We start from the raw sequence: 22892 nt of genomic DNA, 5'->3' as shown, positions 1-22892 counted from the left end.
CCTGCTCTTGGCCTCCATAAAGCTCTGACAACGGCGTTGTACCTCCGCTGAAAAATCTGGGAAAATAGCTACTTTAACATTCCCTACTGGGATGTTTCCTTTCTCCCTCGCCATCCGCAGGGCTGCGTCTCGGTCTTTGTAGTTGAGGAGTTTGGCTATGAATGTGCGTGGGGGGGGGGCTCCCTGTGGGGGGGGGGTGTCTACAGCATTCCCCTTTTACATTAGAGTTCCCTTTGCACTATAAGAGGGAATCCTGCAGACTCTGATGTAAGGGGGAACTCTGTGCTGGATGGGTTATATTAACCTGACCTTCATGTAATTAGAGAAATATGGCTTTTGACTTTTGTTATACGTTAAACACATTGTGAATTGCACTAGCTACATGTTTGTAGCCTTAATGTGGATATTTGCACTATTTTGCCGTTAAAACGGCCATTTTATGTACTTTTCTGAGGTATCAGAACTGAATGTGGCTCTGTCAGTAAATGTCATGATTTTTGTCAGTAAAAAATTGTTGCACTTTGTAAATTTTGGGTGTTCTGTCAGTAAATTCACTTTGGGGTCTGGCAACACTGCTGGCATATAGCTGGTGGCACTCAACAGGCTGGTTGTAAGCAAGTAGATCTATTGATTGACTTGTGTACAACCAGGGGGGCATACATGGATTGCAATTCTGTCCCTGCAGAACTGGCTGCATTTCAGTCCATATATGGCTGGCTTAAGAATTAGGACTGAGAGCCACTCAGGTTTGCTGTCTATAAATGATCTGGCCAGGAATTTGCTGGTTGGATGAGAGAGCAGAGAGGTGATCTCATCAGTTTTCTGTACTTTTTGTATTATCCAGCCAGCAAGCTGACACTAGATGAAGATGACACTATAAACAAGGTAACAAAAAACTAAACCAAAGCAACAGCAAAAACTTACAACAAATTAGTACTAAAGCAAAATAATTTACTGTGTATGAGCATGATGGAGGCAGAGTTGGATTATTCAGCTTCAATGGACAGGGAACTAGCAGGGTATACTAGAGCTGAGATACCAGATGGCAAGTGCAACAGACAGAATACTAAAGAGTCTGACTGGAGGAAAGGCCAAAATATAAAGCCCCCCCAGCAGTCAGATGCAGGTGTGGATTAATGGCACAGATGTATAGGCATAAGTGAATCGATCTCTGGTGGCTTCTGGTTGCTGGAGCACAGTGCCACCAGCAGGCGAAACAGAGAAATTGTTTTGTTTTCTAAAGGGTTGATATCTTCTCTTATTTTTCTTGTGCAGTGTTTGTACATTTACAATTAATTCTAAAGTTGATTGAATGTCATTTGTTTGAATAGCTCATACCTAAAAAAACCCCCCAAAAAACCCAGAATAAACGTATTTGTTTGATTTACATGTGGTGCAACGCTGTGCAATGAAGCAAATTTAAATTCTGCTATGCAATACAAATCAGACAGGTAGGGATTATACCTGTCTTAGCTGCTGTGTGTTTAGAAAGGAAAAAAAATAATTTACTAGTGTCACACTCGAATAGTAGGAAGTCATTTTTTTTTCATCTTCAATCAAACACCAAAAAACGTTTTTGTTTTCCTTTCTTTGTGAACAGGCTTTTGTAAAATAAAACACATGGGGGGGGGGGATTTACTAAAACTGGAGCAAACAGAATCTGGTGGGGTTGTGCATAGTAAACAATAAACTGCTAGATTTTATGTAACTGAACTAACTGAAGTAAGACGCTGATTGGTTGACTGGTGCAGCTGCACAAGATTCAATGTGCTACCCCCTATACCGTATATGTTATGGTTAATTTAGAATGATGGTTTAGAGACTGCATGTAAAAGAGGTGCAAGGCAATGTAGGTTCTAATTATTAGTGATGGATAACTTAGACTGGTGCACAGATGTTTAGGGACTGCATTTTAAAGATGTGCAAGATGGTGTAGGTTAAAGGCACGAGGCACTCAAGGCTTGGAACAAAAAGGAATGAGACACTCCATGTAGCAGAAAGATGTGAGAACTGTGTGTAACAAAGGCACGAGGCACACCAAGCAACACACCACTCAGAATCTGAAGCAGCTGTGCATGGTAGTCGATCAGCTTCTAACAGCTGGCCCAAATAAGCTTGACAATAAAATCTGGAAGCTGATTGGTTTCTATGCAGGGCTCCACCAGATTTTGCATGCTCCAGTTTTAGTAAATCCCCCCAACTGTATGTAATAGTGGCATAAGGCACTGCATGTAAAAGAGGTATTAGGCACTGCATGTAACAGGGGCATTAATGCATGCAATAGAAAGGCATGAGGCACTGAATGCAATGGACATTCATAAGTGTAGCGCCTACCCCAATTTTCCGGAAGCCTGATGGTGACTACCGGGGGGAGGGATGGCTGGCATACATTCTCAGGGTGCAGGTTTGTGGGTCTGGTGGGCGATGAACAAGAGAGAATTTGGGCGCCAGTCACTTTTATGCTTTAAACAAGAGAGAAGCTTATTTCTCAGAACAGGAAAAATGTGGGAGAGAGGGGATCGGGCACAGGACACCCTTAATAACAATCAGCAACAGGCAGTTTGGCAGATGCCTTAGACAAAAATAGGTGTGGTAAGGTAGACAGCCGTACAGGAATAAGAGCCTTTAAGCTGAACCAGCACATCTATACTGTGTAGGACAGGCTGTCTCTTCTAGTAACTGAACTTTACTCACAGCTTCATGCTCTGATTCCCTTTGATGAGTTCTCTCTGAAGTCCTCCCAGCCATTTCATAGCCTCCAGCTCATGAAAAGTCCCCTCTGGCTCTTCCTTAGAACTCCATCCCTGTCGTTTCCAGATCTCTGGCATAAACTTGAACACCCGGATAGGCCACGGATAGGCCTAGCAGCCAGCAGCCACCTAGATAGGCCTCAGCCTTCAGCAGCCAGGAACTGTACACACATCCACCCAGGCCAAAGCCCTGGGCGGGAAGACTAACTTGGTCACCTGACTTTGTTCCATAAAATAGCTTTTCCCAGCATGCAATGCAGAAAATATGATCGGCGGAGAAAAGTATGTTTATCCATAACTTTCATATACTGTAGTTCATCATACTAATGTCAAAGGCAACAGTGCCACCTATTGACAAAAGGGAGAAGCCACAAATAAATGGAATTAACACAGAAGTCAGTTAACCCCTAAACACTACAAATTAGCCAGGCTGGCTACCACCCAGCATAAATAAATTTACCTGTAACCCTATTCTAGGGACGAAGGTGCTACATAAGGCAACGTGTGCCATTGGCACTGTGTATAGTAGAGATCCAATGCCCTGTGTTTAGTAGATTTGTGATAAATCACATATTACCAGCACCCAAAATGTTAATTAATTGTACTCTAATGTAAAATCATGCACAGAAGTAATGTTCTCTGTGAATACACTAATAATATGGATACTGACAGATTTTATTGATGATCTGATTATTATTAGCATGTGGGGAGTTACCTTCAAACACTTATACAAATTCAAAAGGCAAGGTGCATAAAACAAAGAGGAAAAATGAAATGTGTGAACCCAAAAAATGAATAGTAAAATAAAAAAAACTGTTTGGCATTCAATTCATTTGTAAATTTAAGATTGGAGAGCCACATTGGTTAATCATCAGCCCACGTATTATTCTTCTATTTCTTTCAAGTCCCTATTCATTTTATTTGAGCATTCAGCCATTTAATATGCTGTCTTCATCCAAAAAAAATGACTGTGGCAACAAGTAGCAACATTCCAGTCCAGTGCTACATCCACCATAAATATACATTTTAGGAACAATCGCTGGAAACTAAAATGCCTGAAAACTGAAATCATTACTGAAAATGGACCTGTAACCAACACTTGTCACAAAATACCAATAAGCTGATCCATGCCTGCAAAGTTCATTTCAAATTTGCGATATCTTAGCTTGTTCTTTTTAAAATCACAGTGGGATGATCTATAAAACTCACAAAAGCCCTAGGACAGTTGAACTGTGCCTGCATGGTCTATAGACCCTTTGGGGTTGATTTACTTTAAGTCTATTATTATCTTTGGTCAGCAAATCCTTGTGATTCAAGATGACTGGCAGCATGCTTCAGGGTTTTGGAATACAAAAGCATCTTGATATCACCAGACTGGCTAAAAAGAGCCGCCCGATGTATGACGGATTAACAGCTGTTGCTTTACCTGCCTTGGACGCTTCCAGAGAAGTGAGACCAGTGGCGGCCGCTCATAAGGGGCGCAGGGGTGCCACCCCCTTAATCCATGCGCCTGGCCCCTAATCTCCATGCAGGGTGCCGGACACATGGATTCCAATGGTTTTTTTTTTTTAAGCACATGATTAGAGCCTGAGGCTCTAATTGGCTTCAAAAAGGGTGGGCTCGGGGCGCAGAGCTTGTGTGACATTAGCAAATTAATATTCCCTAATGTCTTCCTGCTTCACTTCCCAGGCCAATCAGGAAGCAGGTCCTGAGACTCAATTGGCCGGGAGGAGAAGCAACTGCCGGGACTTGGGAAGAGATGCAGGGGGGAACCTGCGACCTGGATGGTAAGTGCAGGGCTGTTGGGCTGCCTGGCAGGTGAGCGAAGCAGCGATTGAGTGGGCGATCAATCGAGCGATGGGGAGAGTGAGGGGGCCAGGTTGGTTTGCTGCCCCCCAAACAAATTGAGCACCAACCACCACTGAGTGAGACCCTCTGTTTCAGGGACCTGTGAGGCATCCCCAAGTCCATGTGCTATGTTTCAAGTCATGGCATTTAAAAGAAAACTTTCAACAAAAAAAAGTCTGTCATCTAGGGGTAATTTCCTCTTTATTGTACAAAAGAAAACTAGTCACATCAGCTATATGTTTAAGTGTGGTTAAAGCTTATGTTTTTTTATTGACAATAATAACCCTTTTATAGGAACCTAACTGTCAGGAACCATGAATCAGACGGAGACAGAAAATGCAGTTAAAATCACACCTTTTTAATATAATGGTAACAACGGTACAAATAGTAAATGTAGTCAAAACATAGCCAGGGTACGGTAGCCAATGTGGATAGTTAGAACAAGCCTGTAAATCAGGAAGCCGGAGATCAGCGTAGTCGGAGGTAGCAGACAGGATCAGGAACCAGAAGTGATTGCAGCCAGGTAAATCTTCAACAGGGACACAGCAGAGAGTCTCCAGATATGTTTCACCAAGGCAAAGGCACGGAAAGAATGAACCAGGCAGTTTAAATTGCCAGAAGGGGATGGCTGTATGCTGGACTGACAAGCAGGAAATGATCACAAGGTGAGCCGCTGTGGAACAATGAATGCTGACAATTAACCGACAGCTGAGCAACCTGAGCACTAAGAAGGGAGGGCTGGGAGCCTAGCCCTGACACTATAATCCCTAATATTATAGAACAGGGGTGAGCAACCTTTTCTGCATTAAGTTTCAATTTGTAATCATTAGGCAACCAACATGCCAGTGAACAATAGCGAGCCATGGACCTCAGATCAGCCCCAATTCCCGAATCTTCAAACCCCAAATCAGCCCCAATCTCCAACATCAGGGTTTTATATTCATACACCCTGCAGTGGGCGATTCTGTGAAATGTCATGGATGTGGGTGAACCACGGCCACAGAAGGGCAGATCAGGCATTGTAATTGACAGCCTAATTAGCTGTCAGTTACAGCCTATGGAAAAGGCCCTGTGTTTGTAGAGTGTTTGGGCCCATTAGATGATCCTTTAGTGGGCTAGTCTGAGCCAACAGGCGTGCCACATTATGATCTACCAGATGTTACTAAAAATGACATTGCATGCTTGTGCTGGCACAAGTGCTTTAGGTTGCTGATCCCTGTTTTATAGTTTTAACAAGCTGGTTTGAACAAAAGCCTTATGCCGCGTACACGTGATCGGATATTCTGACAAAAAAATCCTGGATTTATTTCCGAAGCTGGCTCAAACTTGTCTTGCATACACACGGTCGCACAAATGTTGTCGGAAATTTCGAACGTCAAGAACGCAGTGACGTGGAATTGTGTACACACGATCAGAATTTCCGACAACAAAATCTCAAATTTTAGTTGTCGGAAATTCCGACAATAAATGTCCGATGGAGCCTACACACGGTCGGAATTTCCCACAACAAGCTCACATCGAACATTTGTTGTTGGAAATTCCGACCGTGTCTATGCGGCATTACAGTAGAACTATAGGCAAAACTTTTTTCATTTTGGATAGAACAAGGGAGGGTTATAACCCCTGTCAGGTTTTTTTCCCCCACCATCTCTGTCCCATTTCTAAGATTTTCCTTCTCATTCTATCCCATAGCCAAACAGAAATTGAGAGGAAATTCCTGCAAATTAAGGGAATTCCTTGGGGACCCCCAGGTCACCAGAACTAGTGTCCCCATTAGAAGATTTCTTCTCCATTACGTTTCTGGTGACATCCCAAAATTTGAGATTTACTTTTATTTTCACTATCAATAACAGGACAAATAGAGACGGTGGCTCTCCCTAATGGGGACCCAGACAGCAATAAAAACTGTCAGGGGTTCTGATCCCTCTCCACTCTATCCAAAACTAAAAAAAGTTTTGTCTTTAGTTAATCTTTAAAGGAGTTGTAAAGGTAGAAGTTTTTTTTATCTTAATGCATTCTCCGCATTAAGATACAAAGCCTTCTGTGTGCAGCAGCCCCCCTCAGCCCCCCTAATACTTACCTGAGCCCCATCTCTATCCAGTGATGTCCACGAGTCCCTCGGCCGTCCGGGACTCTACCTTCTAATTGTCTGAGACACAGCAATGGCGCCATTGGCTCCTGCGGCTGTCAATCAAAGTCAGGTAGCCAATCAGGAAAGAGAGGGGTGGGGCCGAACAGCAGCTCCGTGTCTGAATTGATACACGGAGCTGCAGCTGCTTGCTGTGGGGGCGCTTGACAGGAGGGAGGGGCCAGAAGCGCTGAAGAGGCACCCGAGAAGAGGAGGATAGGGGCAAAACCACTGCACAGAGCAGGTATAACTTTTTTTTTTAAACAAGACGTTACAGTCACTTTAAGCTTAATACACGGCAAATACAGATGACTGCTTTAAAAGTTTATTTTGATAAGCTGTTAGAATCTGATTCACTAATTGCTAGATCCTTTAAAGCCATAGGCAGCATGTCCACTCCTAAGGTCTGGTTCACACTAGATGCGATGCAAATTCACAGCAAATTTGCTGCAAATTCGTACCGCATCTAAATCGCAACCTGTTCATGCAAACTAATTGCAGAGTGTATGTTAAGTTAACGACACCCCGCAATCAGTTTGCAAAAAGCAGTGGTGCGGACAAAAAAGGGTCCTGCATGAGTTTTGTCCAAATGCGATGTGAATTCAGCCATACAATCTGTATGGCTGAATTCACATCGCACAGACATCGCATGTGATCTGCACAGCAATGCAATGCGAATCACATGCGATGTCTGGCATCGCACTAGTGTGAACCGGCCCTTAAGGTTAATCATACCTCACAACTTTTTGAGTAGGGAACGAGGGACATCTATTAGAAAAAATATGTAGGCATAGAGCACAACCCCCCCGCCACACCCCTTAAAAGAGAATTATATATATATATATATATATATATATATATATATATATATATATATATATATATATATATATATATATATATATTTGTTAAATGCTTTTTTTTTTTTTTTTACCACTACTATTCCTTTATATTGGCTTTTGATATTTACAAATGCAGCAATTTAGAATTTGGATGAAAGTTTTAGCACTGGGAAACACTTTTTGAAAGATAAACAGTGCATTTTAGATATAACTATATAGATCAGATCAAAATAAGGGACAAATGAGGAGGAAAGAGGGACAGAGAGACTTTGTTCTAAATCAGGCACCCATCTTGTTCTTTTGAAACAGACTTTTCAAAAGAACAAGAAGAAAACGAAAGCAGCCACCACATCAAACATGGTATGCTGCAATATAATAAATGTTTGCTTTGGGTGTAATACCCCTTTCCTTTATCATGGTTAGCACATTTAGGAAAAGTGAAAATTTGTTTGTACATTTAGGACCTTTGTAAAGCTTGAATAAGTACTAAACAGACCAAAGAAGTACTATCTTTGGCCTGTCATTTAAATGGAAAATTGCCTCGTGGACATACTTCAGTCACTTGAATAAACATTTAAATCTGCTGTTTGTTTAAGTAGGAACAATACAGGCTGGATATATTTCCAAATCAAGACTTAAGCTGGAAACACACTATACAATTTTCTGTAGATTTTTTCAATTAGATTTACCAAAAGCATATAATATGAGGTCAAACCTTAAGATTCTGAATTTGTATGCAGTCAGGCAGGCCCCTGCACTACATGGTTTTGGTAAATCTAAAGGAAATCAGGCAACAAAAGTTGTATAGTGTGTATGGGGTCTAATTGTTTGGTTGCAAAATCCTGTCACCAGTGGTCCTGCCCTGAAAGATTTATCACTGTCTAGGTTAGCTGTTGTGGAGGAAAAGGGTGAAAATAAATTACTCTAACCAGTAATACTGGGGGCAAAATCTGGTGTAGCTGTGCATGGTAGCCAATCAGCTTCTAATGCCGTGTACACACGACCGGACTTTTGGACCGAACTGATCCGACGGAACAAATCCGTCGGACAATTCGATCGTGTGTGGGCTTCATCTGACCTTTTCTGTCGAAAAATCCGTCGGACTTTAGAAATAGAACATGTTTAAAATCTTTCCGATGGACATGAGTCCGATCAAAAAATCTGTTTGTCTGTATGCTAGTCCGATGGACAAAAAAGGATGCAAGAGCAGCTATTGGCTACTGGCTATGAACTTCCTTATTCTAGTCCGGTCGTACGTCATCACGTTCGAAACGATCGGACTTTGGTGTGATCGTGTGTAGGCAAGTCCATTTCGTTGGAACTCCGTCGAAAAGTCCTTCGGAGTTCAGCCTGACGAAAAGTCCGGTCATGTGTACACGGCATTACTTCAGCTTGTTCAATTAAGCTTTGACAAAAAAAAACCTTGGAAGTTTATTGGTTTCTCTCCAGTTTTAGTAAATCAACCCCGCTGTTTCCACAATTTCTCCACCGCAGGTCTAAATTCCTTTTTTGCACCTGTGCAATTTATCATTCTTCGGCCATCATTCCACAATGCAGAACATGAGGAATCCTATTAATGTCTATGGGAGGGGTCCCCAACCCCTGGACCGGTGCCATCCGTGGCCTTTTTGAGGCCAGCTGCATGGAAGAAGGAGAGCTGCCGGAGAGCACAGACTTCTGCACCACTGCAGGCTCCAGATTCTCATAGCAGGAACCCTGTGTCAACAGTACATTTGCCTGTTTTCATTTTCCTGCTGAGGCGGTAGCTGCATCTGGGGGCTGACAAGCTGCACCTGGTGGCTGACAAGTTGCATCTAGGGACTGACATGCTGCACCTGGTGGCTGACAAGCTGCACCTGGTGGCTGACAAGCTGCACCTGGTGGCTGACATGCTGCAGCTGGGGGCTGACCTGCTTCATCTGGTGGCTGACAAATTGTATCTAGGTGCTTGATAAGTTGTATCTAGGTGCTGACAAGCTGCACCTGGGGGCTGACAAGTTGCATCTGGTGGTTGACAAGTTGTAAAGTTGGTGGCTGACAAGCTGCATCTGGGGGCTGACATGCTGCACCTGGTGACTGACAAGCTGCACTTGGTGACTGACAAGCTGCACTTGGTGACTGACAAGCTGCACTTGGTGACTGACAAGCTGCACCTGGTGGTTGACAAGTTGCACCTGGGGGCTGACAAGCTGCACCTGGTGGTTGACAAGCTGCATCTGGTGGCTGACAAGCTGCACCAGGGGGCTGATGAATGCATCTGGTGGCTGACAAATGCATCTGGTGACTGACAAGCTGCACTTGGTGACTGACAAGCTGCACCTGGGGGCTGACAAGCTGCACCTGGGGGCTGACAAGCTGCACCTGGGGGCTGACAAGCTGCACCTGGGGGCTGACAAGCTGCACCTGGGGGCTGACATGCTGCACCTGGGGGCTGACATGCTGCACCTGGGGGCTGACAAGCTGCATTTGGTGGTCGACAAGTTGATTCTGGTGGCTGAAATGCTGCACCTGGTGGCTGACAAGCTGCACCTAGATGCTGACAAGCTGCACCTGGTGACTGACAAGCTGCATCTGGTGGCTGACAAGCTGCACCAGGGGGCTGACAGGATGCACCTGGAGGATGACAAGTTGCACCTGGTGGCTGACAAGCTGCATCTGGTGGTTGCAAGCTGCCCCAGGGGGCTGACAGATGCATCTGGTGATTGACAAATGCATCTGGTGGCTGACAAGCTGCACTTGGGGGCTGACAAGTTGTATCTGATGGTTGACAAGCTGTATCTGGTGGCTGACCTGTTTCATCTGGGGGCTGACAAGCTGCATCTGGTGGCTGACAAGTTGTATCTAGGTGCTTGACAAGCTGCATCTGGGGGCTGACATGCTGCATCTGGGGGCTGACAAGCTGCATCTGGGGGCTGACAAGCTGCATCTGGGGGCTGACAAGCTGCACCTGGTGGTTGACAAGCTGTATCTAGTGGCTGACATGCTGCACCTGGTGGCTGACAAGCTGCTCATAGGTGCTGACAAGTTGCACCTGGTGGCTGACAAGTTGCACCTGGGGGCTGACATGCTTCATCTGGGGGCTGACATGCTTCATCTGGGGGCTGACATGCTTCATCTGGGGGCTGACATGCTTCATCTGGGGGCTGACATGCTGCATCTGGGGGCTGACAAGCTGCATCTGGTGGCTGACAAGCTGCATCTGGTGGCTGACAAGCTGCATCTGGTGGCTGACAAGCTGCACCTGGTGGTTGACAAGCTGTATCTAGTGGCTGACAAGCTGTATCTAGTGGCTGACAAGCTGCATCTGGTGGCTGACAAGCTGCATCTGGTGGCTGACAAGCTGCATCTGGTGGCTGACAAGCTGCATCTGGTGGTTGACAAGCTGCATCTGGTGGTTGACAAGCTGCATCTGGTGGCTGACAAGCTGCGCCAGGGGGTTGACCAATACATTTGGTGGCTGACAAGCTGCACTTGGGGGCTGACAAGTTGTATCTGGTGGTTGACAAGTTGAATCTGGTGGTTGACAAGCTGTTCCTAGGTGCTGACAAGTTGCACCTGGTGGCTGACAAGCTGCATCTGGTGGCTGACAAGCTGCACCAGGGGGCTGACAAATGCATCTGGTGGCTGACAAGCTGCACTTGGGGGCTGACAAGTTGTATCTGGTGGCTGACAAGCTGTATCTGGTGGCTGACAAGCTGCATCCGGGGGCTGACATGCTTCATCTGGGGGCTGACAAGCTGCATCTGGGGGCTGACAAGCTGCATCTGGGGGCTGACAAGCTGCATCTGGTGGCTGACAAGCTGCATCTGGTGGCTGAAAAGCTGCACATGGTGACTGACAAGCTGCACCTGGTGGTTGACAAGCTGTATCTAGTGGCTGACATGCTGCACCTGGTGGCTGACAAGCTGCTCATAGGTGCTGACATGCTTCATCTGGGGGCTGACATGCTTCATCTGGGGGCTGACAAGCTGCATCTGGTGGCTGACAAGCTGCATCTGGTGGCTGACAAGCTGCATCTGGTGGCTGACAAGCTGCACCTGGTGGTTGACAAGCTGTTCCTGGTGGTTGACAAGCTGTATCTAGTGGCTGACAAGCTGCACCTGGTGGCTGACAAGCTGCTCCTAGGTGCTGACAAGTTGCACCTGGTGGCTGACAAGCTGCATCTGGTGGTTGACAAGCTGCATCTGGTGGTTGACAAGCTACATCTGGTGGTTGACAAGCTGCATCTGGTGGCTGACAAGCTGCATCTGGTGGCTGACAAGCTGCATCTGGTGGCTGACAAGCTGCATCTGGTGGCTGACAAGCTGCATCTGGTGGCTGACAAGCTGCATCTGGTGGCTGACAAGCTGCATCTGGTGGTTGACAAGCTGCATCTGGTGGCTGACAAGCTGCGCCAGGGGGTTGACCAATACATTTGGTGGCTGACAAGCTGCACTTGGGGGCTGACAAGTTGTATCTGGTGGTTGACAAGCTGTTCCTAGGTGCTGACAAGTTGCACCTGGTGGCTGACAAGCTGCATCTGGTGGCTGACAAGCTGCACCAGGGGGCTGACAAATGCATCTGGTGGCTGACAAGCTGCACTTGGGGGCTGACAAGTTGTATCTGGTGGCTGACAAGTTGTATCTGGTGGCTGACAAGCTGTATCTGGTGGCTGACAAGCTGCATCCGGGGGCTGACAAGCTGCTTATGGATGTGGTGACAGGTTACAGTGACAATCTGCATCTGGTGGCAGGCTACAGTGGCAAGTGGCTAGCTGAATTGCGGAGAGTTTAACTATTTCAATATATTTTACAATGTAATAATAGAAATAATGCTCTTCAATCATCCTGACACTATATCACCCATGGTGTTGGGATTATTGAAGCTCTAACACCAAATCAAACCCCACCCTATTGACAAGCTGCATCTAGTGGCTGACAAGCTGCATCTGGTTGCTGACAAGCTGCACCAGGGGGCTGACGAAAGCATCTGGTGGCTGACAAGCTACACTTGGGGGCTGAGAAGTTGTATCTGGTGGTTGACAAGCTGCACCTGGTGGCTGACAAGCTGCACCTGGTGGCTGACAAGCTGCTCATAGGTGCTGACAAGTTGCACCTGGGGGCTGACAAGCTGCACCTGGTGGCTGACAAGCTGCACCTGGTGGCTGACAAGCTGCACCTGGGGGCTGACAAGCTGCACCTGGGGGCTGACAAGCTGCACCTGGGGGCTGACAAGCTGCACCTGGGGGCTGACAAGCTGCACCTGGGGGCTGACAAGCTGCACCTGGTGGATGACAAGCTGCATCTGGTGGATGACAAGCTGCATCTGGTGGATGACAAGCTGCATCTGGTGGTTGACAAGCTGCATCTGGTGGCTGACAAGCTGCATCTGGTGGCTGACAAGCTGCATCTGGTGGCTGACAAGCTGCATCTGGTGGCTGACAAGCTGCATCTGATGGCTGACAAGCTGCATCTGGTGGTTGACAAGCTGCATCTGGTGGCTGACAAGCTGCACCAGGGGGCCGATGAATGCATCTGGTGGCTGACAAGCTGCACCTGGTGGCTGACAAGCTGCACTTGGTGGCTGACAAGCTGCACTTGGTGGCTGACAAGTTGCACCTGGGGGCTGACAAGTTGCACCTGGGGGCTGACAAGTTGCACCTGGGGGCTGACAAGTTGCACCTGGGGGCTGACAAGCTGCACCTGGTGGTTGACAAGCTGCATCTGGTGGCTGACAAGCTGCACCAGGGGGCTGATGAATGCATCTGGTGGCTGACAAATGCATCTGGTGGCTGACAAGCTGCACTTGGGGGCTGACAAGTTGTATCTGGTGGTTGACAAGCTGTATCTGGTGGCTGACAAGCTGCACCTGTTGGCTGACAAGCTGTACCTGGGGTGCTGACAAGCTGCATCTGGGGGCTGACAAACTGCTTATGGATGTGGTGACAGCCTACAGTGACAATCTGTATCTGGTGTCAGGCTACAGTGGCAAGTGGCTAGCGGTATTACGGAGAGTTTAACTATTTCAATATATTTTACAATGTAATAATAGAAATAATGCTCTTCAATCATCCTGACACCATATCACCCATGGTGTTGGGATTATTAAAGCTCTAATACCAAATCAAACCCCACCCTATCGCCCCTGGAAATATATTCTTCCACAAAACCAGTCCCTGGTATCAAAAAGGTTGGGTCTATGGGACCTGTTCACAATCATCTGTGCAACTTGGAAAAATGTTCAGGGGCTTCTTTTTGTGCAACAAAATGAGGGGAATGGGGAAAGCACAGTCTTGCACTACTCTTCTATATTACTAAATTTAGAACATGGAGCAGATGCTGCTCCTACGTTGTAATTAACTAAAGGGGTGCAAGCTCCTTTGTTAATTATGACTGATCATTCCCTGTTCTGTGACAGCACACAGGACAACAGCTGTGAGATTACAGTTCCAGCTCTCGTTCTTTGACAGCTCACATTCTGTACAAGAGGGCTGCACCTGGTGGGAATCTGTGGCAGATTTCTATATAGAAAACCACCACATTCCCTCTGTTTATCAGGTGCAGACCCTGCTTCAATTTCTCTTTCACTCTGAAATAGAAACTGACGCAGGTTGCACAGATAGAGCTGCAACAGGTCTATCGACTTTCATGCCACTTCTGACAGTTTCAATAATTCCATGGAATATGTGCTATTGGCTCCTTGGACTTTAATAGGGGTGCACATAAAAATGCATAAATATAAAGTATCAAAAAACGCACATGTGCGAAGCCTAATGTTTCTCTCCAGTAGGACTATTTATTTTCTGAGATCATAGGTTTTTAAAATATGTGTAAATGTAAGTACTGTGTTTATATTACAGTTGTATTCTATAATAACCTTAAAGCGTTTGTTACCCCAACACTTCATATTCCTGATATGTGGCTGCTGTGCCATGTACTTGTATGAGAAAGTATCCTGTTCTCTTTGTATCGCTTCCTTTATGTGAAATCCCTGGTGTTCCTGCTAGTCCCCTTGCTTTCCTACTGAATTCTGACTACACTAAGCAGGGGAGCACACTGTGGTCAGTTCTCTAGTTATGCTGGGAACTCTGTGTACTTTCCTCAATGATCAGACTTGTCCTGACATGCCCCTGCTGCACAGCTATTCAATGGCAAGCTCAGTGTACTGTGAAACAAATATATATATACTTGCGCTGGAAGTTAGTGCAAACAATATTACCAGTGATTGCAGCTGCTGTACACAAGGTGCTATTCACTTGACTGATTGAAGTATATATAATTGCAGCACTCACATAAGTAAAAAAATTATTAACAAAAAACGTCTATATACATTGTGCAAATGTGCTCCGATAATAAAGTGCAGTTGTGCTCCAAACCTCAGTTGCGCCACAAACCCCTCCAGTCTCCCCACTCACCGAAAGGAATGGACCCCTAGCTTCTCAGTCCAGGGGTTGTTCAGGCTAGAATGCTGGCCATAAATGGCATAAGGATCCAATGGAAATCTCCCCCAATCGTGATGAACACATGTGGATAAGGTCACTCAAAAAATGAAAAGAGGGACTGATAGTGAAGTACAATTTGGCTAAATTTTAATGCGCAAACATGGACAGGTACTTACAAGCTAAAAGCATTGCTCAAGCATAAAATGGCAAGGATCAACATCAGGAAACGCTGGATCCTGCGTGCGTTCCACCAAAACCGGAAAACAGAAATTACGTTAAACCATTTTGCCCTCCCACAAGGCGTCATCAAGGAACGCGTTGACGTAATTTCCGGTTTATGAGTCCAAATGATGTCACTTCCGGTTTAGGTGGAATGGACGCGGGATGTAGCGTTTCCTGATGTTGATCCTTGTCATTTTATGCGTGAGCAATGCTTTAACTTGTAAGTACCTGTCAATGTTTGCGTATTTATTTTTATTTTATTTATTTATTTTATTTCAGGTACTTATATAGCGCTGTCAATTTACGCAGCGCTTTACATATACATTATACATTCACATCAGTCCCTACCCTCAAGGAGCTTACAATCTAGGGTCCCTAACTCACATTCATACATACTAGGGACAATTTAGACAGGATCCAATTAACCTACCAGCATGTCTTTGGAGTGTGGGTGGAAACCGGAGTACCCGGAGGAAACCCACGCAGGCACAGGGAGAACATGCAAACTCCAGGCAGGTAGTGTCATGGTTGGGATTCGAACCAGTGACCCTTCTTACTGCTAGGCGAGAGTGCTACCCACTACACCACTGTGCTGCCCGTATATTAAAACTTTACTTCACTATCAGTCCTTCTTTTCCTTTTTTGGGTGACCTTGTCCACATGTGTATATCACGATTGGGGGATTGAACAGAGGGAACACAGGGATTGCCATCATTTAATAAAAAAAGGGGGAGAAAGGTATTTATAATATATTTTTTATATCTATACAAAAATGTTTTGTCTTTCATTTCTATTTTAAACTGAATGGGTTGTTTTGCAAGGTGATTGCTTACAATCACTTTAAAGTGCTATATGCTTGTAACGAGTAAATGTTTTGTAGCTAGAGTAAGAACTGGATATAACATTGAAATGCAGATGGCCAATTAAACATACAGTGGGTTTGATTTACTAAAGGCAAATCCACTTTGCACTACAACTGCATTGCAAGGGCACTTGGAAGTGCAGTCTCTGTAGATCCGAGGAAAATAAAAAACAGCATTTTTGCTTGTACACGATTGGGTGGTAAAATCAGCAGGGCTTCCCCTCATTTCAGATCTTCCCCTCAGATCTAAAGTGACTGCACTTTCAAGTGCACTTGTAGTGCAAAGTGGAGTTGCCTTTAGTAAATCAACCCCAGTATCTCACAAAAGTGAGTACACCCCTCACATTTTTGTAAATATTTTATTATAACTTTTCATGTGACAACACTGAAGAAATGACAGTTTGCTACAATGTAAATTAGCGAGTGTACAGCTTGTATAACAGTGTAAATTTGCCGTCCCCTCAAAATAACTCAACACACAGACACAGACATTAATGTCTAAACCACTGGCAACAAAAGTGAGTACACCACTAAGTGAAAATGTCCAAATTGGGCCCAATTAGCCATTTTCCCTCCCCGGTGTCATGTTACTTGTTAGTGTTACAATGTCTCAGGTGTGAATAGGGAGCAGGTGTGTTAAATTTGGTGTTATTGCTCTCACTCTCTCATACTGGTCACTGGAAGTTCAACATGGCACCTCATGGCGAAAAACTCTCTGAGGATCTGAAAAAAAAGAATTGTTGCTCTACATAAAGATGGCCTAGGCTATAAGAAGATTGCCAAGACCCTGAAACTGAGCTGCAGCATGGTGGCTAAGACCATACTGCCGTTTAACAGGACAGGTTCCACTCAGAACAGGCCTCGCCATGGTCGACCAAAGAAGTTGAGTGCACGTGCTCAGCATTATATCCAGTGTGTGGTGGCAACCAGGAGAGGAGTACAAAGACAAGTGTGTCTTGCCTACAGTCAAGCATGGTAGTGGGAGTGTCATGATCTGGGGCTGCATGAATGCTGCCGGCACTGGGGAGCTACAGTTCATTGAGGAAATCATGAATGCCAACATGTACTGTGACATACTGAAGCAGAGCATGATCCCCTCCCTTCGTGGACTGGGCCGCAAGGCAGTATTCCAACATGATAACGACCCCAAACACACCTCCAAGATGACCACTGCCTTGCTAAAGAAGCTGAGGGTAAAGGTGATGGACTGGCCAAGCATGTCTCCAGACCTAAACCCTATTGAGCATCTGTGGGGCATCCTCAAACGGAGGGTGGAGGAGCACAAGGTCTCCAACATCCACCAGCTCCGTGATGTCATCATGGAGGAGTGGAAGAGGATTCCAGTCACAACCTGTGAAGCTTTGGTGAGCTCCATGCCCAGGAGGGTTAAGGCAGTGCTGGAAAATAATGGTGGCCACACAAAATATTGACACTTTGGGCCAAATTTCACTTAGGGGTGTACTCACTTTTGTTGCCAGTGGTTTAGACATTAATGGCTGTGTGTTGAGTTATTTTGAGGGGACAGCAAAATTACACCGTTATACAAGCTGTACACTCACTACTTTACATTGTAGCAAAGTGTAATTTCTTCAGTGTCACATGAAAAGATATAATAAAATATTTACAAAAATGTGAGGGGTGCACTCACTTTTGTGAGATACTGTTTGCTACAATATGTGATACCAAGAATCTGACATCAGAATCTGGGTGGAGCGATAGTCTCTGCCGTCACCATGCACCAGTTAGTCTGGCTGTGAGCCGCGGCTGTGTTTTTTAGAATACTTTGTTGGTTTTTGGATGTCAGTATTACCATTTTTAAAATAAAACTTTGGAACCAATTAGTGCACCATGAAGTTTTTTCTGCTTTATCCTTCTTAATACCAGCCCTGGGAGTCATTAGCACCTTATGTACTTACCACCGTGTGAAGATACATCGCAGCAGGAGCATAAGCAGCAGCGAGAGGAAAAGTTACCATTAGAGGAATCCTTGGATATATCACTTGACTGGCTGAGCTCTCTGATGTGTCTGTCTGATGTGCCTGTTTGATCTCTATAATCTGAGATCCACCCCATTCGGTAAGCGGTCACGATTGTTGGATGTTTTGATGAACAGAACATAATTTTTCTTCTGACAAGCCCTGTTTGTGATACTGTTGTACCACTGGGCACAAATAGTGTTAATGGACTATTAGATTCATACCTATATATTTTGTTTCAGTATTTGTGTTTATATTTATTTATTCATTTTGACACTTATACTTTGTATAGTTGTCTATGGACAGCTACAGGTTCACTTCATTTAGGTAGCGCAATTATTTTTGTTACACACCAAGAATCACTGCTTTTGTTTAAAGGTAGCTAGACATTACATGATGTAATAAAATGCATGGAAATGTTTATTTCTATATCAGTTAATTGATCATTTGTTTCATTCAGGAAAACATTCATCGTATGTTTAGGGTTAGACAAATTTTACACAGATGGACCATGATCAATGTAACTTTGTGTCTCTGCATATGTGATGCATAAATGAATATACGCTGCATTAAGCACATTTGATATAACAGTTCTAAGCCAATCTACAGTGCAGCTGCACATAATTGTATGAAATACTGCATAGGCAAACCATTTCACTAAACACTGAATGTGCACCTGCTATGAATCTAGCTGGGTGTTATGCAGCTGCTGTAATCATACTGTTATCCGGCTGCTCAACTGAGCTGCTGTTAATTAGTTCTCTCACTGAGAAATTATTCAAATTGCTTCCTGTGAATGCCTATTGAGATTTCAGGATTGTTTACCCTTCTATCCTCTATTGCTCCTCTGTCCTGTTTTGATTTTGTTTGCTTGTTTTGCTTGGTACCCCTTTTCATGTGTATTGTTGGACCTGATTTCATTGTTGCATTATTAATGAAACTCATGAAAATACAACTCTAGGAGCAGTTTCCGAAGGCCAGGGTGCAAGAGGAGTTCATCGTGATGACGTGGCAAAAAAACACAAGTTACCTTTAGTAAAAAAGGTCGGTATAGCCAAAGCCTAATTGTGGGAGGTGATATACAAGCCTTAATTTTTCCTGCTTCCATCAGCCTCCTAGACCACCTTGTAGGTTAGTGAGGCCACCCACCAGATTCAAGGATCAAGAAGGAGAACTGGAAGGTGGAGTCAAGCTTGACTTTTAGAGGAGTAGTTGAAATTTGTATTTAAAGAATATGTAAGCCCAACACTTTATATTCCTGATATGTGCCTGCTGTACCATGTACTTGTTTAAGAAAGTATCCTGTTCTTTGTATTGCTTCCTTTGTATGAAATCCCTGGAGTTCCTGCAAGTACCTCTGCTTTCCTAATAAACACTGACCACCAAACGAAGGCTACTTTCACACTGGTTCGCATCAAAACTGCCATTAAAACGCCTATGCGTTAAAGGAGCATTTTAGCATGCAGTTCCCATTCATTTTAAAGGGAAGGAGCCGTTTTGGTGCGCTTTTGCTCCAAAAATGCTGCAAGCAGGAATTTTTACACCGCAACCAAAATGCACCGCCCTAGTGTGAACACATTCATAGATTTTAAAGGGAAGAATTTTTCTTGAGCTTTTCAGGTGTTTTTTTTAACGCAAAAGCGCTTCAAAAACTCCTCAGTGTGAAAGCACCCTAAGCAGGAGCTCACTGAGGTCAGTTCTCTAGCTATGCTGGGAAATGAGCCTGCTCTCCTCCAAACATCAGACTTGTCCAGGCACCCCCCCACCCTTGCACAGCCTTTCACTGGGAAGCTCAATGTACTGCTGTTTCTCCTCCCCCAGCTTATGCACCTGAGAAAAGAGGGAATGTGATCACTTATAAAAAATATCTATACCCAAATGTTTTACGTTTCAATTCTATTTTAAAGTGAATGGGTTGTTTTACAAGGTTAGGGTTTACAATCACTTTACCTTCAGCTGTCTTCAGTAGTGATGAGCCGAACACCCCCCGGTTCGGTTCACACCAGAACTTGCGAACAGGCAAAAAATTTGTGCGAACACAGTTAAAGTCTTTGGGACACGAACATGAAAAATTAAAAGTGCTCATTTTAAAGGCTTATATGCAAGTTATTGTCATAAAAAGTATTTGGGGACCCGGGTCCTGCCCCAGGTGACATGTATCAATGCAAAATAAGTTTTAAAAACGGACAATTTTTAGGAGCAGTGATTTTAATAATGCTTAAAGTGAAACAATAAAAATGAAATATTCCTTTAAATATCATGCCCTGGGGGGGGGGGGGTGTCCTTAGTATGCTTGTAAAGTAGCACATCTTTCCCGTGTTTAGAACATGACCACAGCAAAATGACATTTCTAAAGGAAAAAATGTAATTTAAAACTGCTCGCGGCTGTAATGAATTGTCGTATCTCGACAATATAGATACAAATCACTGAAAAAAATGGCACGGGTTCCCCCCCTCCCAGTCTATTACCAGGCCCTTTGTGTCTGGTGTGGATATCTATATTGCCGGCAATACATTACAGCCACGAGCAGTTTTAAATGACATTTTTTCCTTTACAAATGTCATTTTGCTGCTCTCATTCATAAAAACGATGTACGGCTGCCTTGTAAGCAGCCTTACATAGTGTGGGGCGAGGACTCAGCCCCCTGAGCCATGATTGGCCAAAGGCACGCTGCCTTTGGCCAATCATGGCTCTCACAGCAGAGCACGCTGTGATTGGCCACAGCATGCAGGTCAGGTGCATGCTTTGTGCAATCAGCAGCCATCAATGCACTGCGACCTCGCAGTGCATTGACAGTCTCACCGTTCATTATGGCGTGTTCCGCGGGAGCTTGAATTTCCCGCGAAAGTCCCATAATGTTTGGTATTGGGCGAATGGGCGAACACCTGATGTTCGACTCGAACTTACGTTCGACTCAAATGTCTGGCTCGTCCCTATTCTTCCACTCTAAATCTACAAATCATTTTCATATTCATGAAAAATAACCACTTTTTATGCTTGTTTACATAATATGTTTATGAACTTGAACAGTAGAAGCTGTGTGTGTGTGTGTGTGTAAACTGGCCATACATTATACAATTTTCTTATTAAATTTTCTTTAGATGTACTTTCAACATTATAGTGCAGGGGCCTGCCTGATTGCATACAACTTTAAAGTGTTTAGTTTTGACCTCATATTATATGTTTTTGAAAATTTGTACAAGACAAATTGTATAACGTGTGGCCAGCCTTAGAACCTCTATTATGTTGTTCTTGTGTCCACTGTAGGGAGAATCCCTTTTATCTACATTCTGTAAACTACTAACCATCCCATGTAATGGAGATGATCAAAGGCAGATGTGTTTGCAGTCCAGCCTTGGTGGCAACTATGGTCCCCTCCATGGATGCAATGGAAGAGTGAGCATAGCAACCCAGGGGTAGGAAAATGTATTGTTTGCAGGATTACCAACTGAAAATAAAGGACAAAAGCATAAAAAAGGGAAAACGAATGCAGCCACATCATCTAAGAGCTGGTAAGCCTCAACATATTAACATTTTGTTTTTGGGTTTAGATACCATCATTTACAGTGCAAATTTAAAGGATAAGTTCACTTTTTTTTCTAAATTCCAGCCCCCCTATGTACCAATATAGCATTCATGTACTTTTTTGGCAAAAATATCAAAGCTTTCCATTAAATCTACAGTCATTTACTTTACTGTCTTATCCGTGTTTCCAAACGTATCTATTGCTTCTGCCTTACTTCCTGATCAGACTTTAGGTCATGACACAGGAAGGAGTTGACTAGCTGCCCTCATTAGCATACACCCTGCATCATCCACACACCTACCTACCCACCCATTCCCAGCTGCATGTTTTTTAAATGAAATGCAATCAATCAGTGATCACCCTTCTCACTAAATATACAATATACAATCCAATTGCATAGTGTATGGCCATCTTTATACAAGTACATGGGAGTGGATAGAAACACTCAGCTGTCAAGCCCCGTTCACAACTCTGCATAGTGGGAACTCCAGTTCCCAATTTCGTCTTTTTTTCTTTTAGCGAGATGGGGAGGCGTTTTGGACCATTTTCACTCATCACACATAGGGCAGCCCACCACCTGAATGGGCTACCCTACACGTAGCAGTCGTCCCAAAGAGGCTTCAGAACTTTGTTTTAGAGCGGAGCTTGGTGCGTTTTTTATTGTGATTTTTGGTGCAGTGCATTTCTGAAATGCAAGGAAACGCACAGATGTGAATGGAGCCTCATTGTTCTTGTGTAAACGCACCCATTTCACTTTCAGGCATAATTCACATCTAGCATAGTGGGAATGCACATTTTGTGGCTCCTTTTTCCTGTGACACGCATAGGGCAGTCCGTTGATTTCAATGGGATGCACTACATGTGGCTTATGGGACATTTTGGTGTTTTGTGGGTTGCGTGTTTTTAACTGTGCATTTTTGCAACATTTGCCACTCGTGTTTTTTATGGCAAAATGTGTGTTTGCTTCTGTGTTTGATGTGCCGTTAACAATTAATGGAAATGAAAGCACAACTAGGTAATTTTAGTTGCCAGTGGTTTAAACATTAATGGCTGTGCGTTGAGTTATTTTGAGGGAACAGCCAATTTACGCTGTTATATAAGCTGCACACTCACTAATTTACAATGTTGTCACATGAAAAGATATAAAAGAATATTTAAAAAATGTGAGGGGTGTACTCACTTTTGCGAGATACTGTAGGACGGGCTGCGGCTGGTGAGAAAAGGATGTTCCATTCTGTGTATAGGTCTCAGAGACAAGCTCCGCCCTATGCGTTTTGTTGGGATTAGTTCTTCAAATCCCATCCTATGTTGAGGATT

The sequence above is a fragment of the Aquarana catesbeiana genome, linkage group LG04 (assembly GCF_042186555.1).
Source record: "Aquarana catesbeiana isolate 2022-GZ linkage group LG04, ASM4218655v1, whole genome shotgun sequence".
Taxonomy (NCBI): domain Eukaryota; kingdom Metazoa; phylum Chordata; class Amphibia; order Anura; family Ranidae; genus Aquarana; species Aquarana catesbeiana.
The sequence above is the reverse complement of the archived record's forward strand: the minus strand, read 5'-3'. Positions refer to the sequence as shown.